Raw genomic sequence first — 2,850 nt, 5'->3', positions numbered from 1 at the left:
AATATTTTTCCGGACTATCAAATACGACCTAAGGAACCATAGTATCCGCCCCGCCATGAACGTTCCTCATTTTTTGCGTTTTTCGGCCAAACAACTAGAATTCCGCGCGATTTTCATATGTTTTTGTGTTATAGCCCACACCTTCCGAGTGGTCCCGGGACCTCCGGACCCCTATCGCCTAAAATTTTTCCGGACTATCAAATACGACCTAAGGAAACATAGTATCCGGCCCGCCATGATCGTTCCTCATTTTTTGCGTTTTTCGGCCAAACAACTAGAATTCCGCGCGATTACAATATTTTTGTGTGTTATAACCCACACCTTCCGAGTGGTCCCGGGACCTCCGGACCCCTATCGCCTAAAATTTTTCCGGACTATCAAATACCACCTAAGGAAACATAGTATCCGCCCTGCCATGATCGTTCCTCATTTTTTGCGTTTTTCGGCCAAACAACTAGAATTCCGCGCTATCCCATATTTTTTTGTGTTATAGCCCACACCTTCCGAGTGGTCCCGGGTCTCCGGACCCCTATCGCCTAAAAGTATTCCGGACTATCAAATAAGACCTAAGGAACCATAGTCACCGTCCAGCCATGATCGTTCCTAGTCTTTTCCGTTTTTCGGCCAAAAAACTAGAATTCTGCGCGATTCCCATATTTTCGTGTCCTATAGCCCACGCCTTCGAAGTGCACCCAGGAACTCCGGACCCCTATCGCCTAAAATTTTTCCCGACTATCAAATACGACCTAAGGAACCATAGTCACCACCCAACCATGATCATTCCTCATTTGTTGCGTTTTTCGGCCAAAAAACTAGAATTCCGCCCGATTACAATATTTTTGTGTGCTATTGCCCACCCTTCCAAGTGGTTCCGGGACCCTCGGACCCCGATTGCCTAAAATTTTTGTGGGCTGTCAAATACGACCTAAGGAACCATAGTAACCGCCCCGCCATCACCGTTTCTCAGTTTTTGCATTTTTCGGCCAAAACACTAGAATTACGCCCGATTCCCATATTTTCGTGTGCTATACCCATGCCTTCCAAGTGGTCCGGGGAGCCGCGGACCCCGATCGCCTAAAATATTTCCGGACTATCAAATACTACCTAAGGTACCATAGTCACCGCCCCACCATGATCGTTCCAAATGCTTTGCATTTTTCGGCCAAAAAACTAGAACTCCGCGCGATTTGCATATTTTAGTGTGCTATAGCTTACGCCTTCCGAGTGGTCCCGGGAGCCTTGGACCCCGATCGCCTAAAATTTTCCATGCCATCAAATACGACCTAAGGAACCATAGTCACCGCCCAGCCATGATCGTTCCTCATTTATTGCGTTTTTCGGCCAAAAAACTAGAATTCCGCTCAATTACCATATTTTTGTGTGCTATTGCCCACGCCTTCCGAGTGGGCCGTGCCGTCGGACTCGGATCGCCTAAAAAAATTTTGGGCCATTAATTAGGAACTAAGGAACCATAGTCACCGCCTCGCCATTATCGTTCCTTATTTGTTTCCATTTTTTGGCCAAAAAACTAGAATTCCGCCCGATTCCAATATTTTCGTGTGCTTTAGCCCACGCCTTCCAAGGGGTCCCGGGAACCCTGAACCCCGATCGTCTAAAAATTTTCGGGCCATCAAATACAACCTAAGGAACCATAGTAACCACCCCGCCATGATCGTTCCTTATTTTTTGCGTTTTTCGGCCAAACAACTAGAATTCCGCGCGATTCCCATATTTTTGTGTGTTATAGCGCACGCCTTCCGAGTGTTCCCGGGACCTCCTGACCCCTATAGCCTAAATTTTTTTCGGACTATCAAATACGACCTCAGGAACCTTAGTAACAACCCCGCCATGATCATTCCTCGTGTTTTGCATTTTTCAGCTAAACAACTAGAATTCCGCACGATTCCCATTTTGTTTTGTGTTATAGCCCACGCCTTCCGAGTGGTCCCGGGACCTCCGGACCCCTATCGCCTAATATTTTTCCGGACTATCAAATAAGACCAAAGGAACCATAGTCACCGCCTTACCAAGATCTTTCCGCGTTTTTTGCATGTTACAGAAAAAGACCTAGAATTTCGCCCGATTCCCATATTTTTGTGTGCTATACCCACGCATTCCGAGTGGTCCCAAGAACCGCGTACCCCGATCGCCTAAAATTTTTTCGGGCAATCAAATACGACCTAAGGAACCATAGTATCCGCCCCGCCATGATCGTTCCTTATTTTTGCATTTTTCGGCCAAACAACTAGAATTCCGCGCGATTCCCATATTTTTGTGTGTTATAGCCCACACCTTCCGAGTGGACCCGGGACCTCCGGACCCCTATCGCCTAAAATTTTTCCGGACTATAAAATACGACCTAAGGAACCATAGTATCCGCCCCGCCATGATCGTTCCTCATCTTTTTGCATTTTTCGGCCAAACAACTAGAATTCCGCGCGATCCCATATTTTTGTGTGTTATAGCCCACGCCTTCCGTGTGGTCCCGGGTCTCCGGACCCCTATCCCCTAAAATTTTTTCGGACTATCAAATAAGACCTAAGGAACCATAGTCACCGCCCAGCCATGATCGTTCCTAGTTTTTTCCGTTTTTCAGCCAAAAAACTAGAATTCTGCGCGATTCCCATGTTTTCGTGTCCTATAGCCCACGCCTTCCAAGTGAACCCGGGAACTCCGGACCCCTATCGCCTAAAATTTTTACGGACTATCAAATACGTCCTATGGAACCATAGTCACTGCCCAGCCATGATCATTCCTCATTTGTTGCGTTTTTCGGCCAAAAAACTAGAATTCCGCCCGATTACAATATTTTTGTGTGCTATTGCCACCCTTCCAAGTGGTTCCGGGACC

Source organism: Nicotiana tabacum, unplaced genomic scaffold, assembly GCF_000715075.1.
Source record: "Nicotiana tabacum cultivar K326 unplaced genomic scaffold, ASM71507v2 Un00024, whole genome shotgun sequence".
Classification (NCBI taxonomy): domain Eukaryota; kingdom Viridiplantae; phylum Streptophyta; class Magnoliopsida; order Solanales; family Solanaceae; genus Nicotiana; species Nicotiana tabacum.
This window is presented reverse-complemented; position numbering follows the sequence as displayed.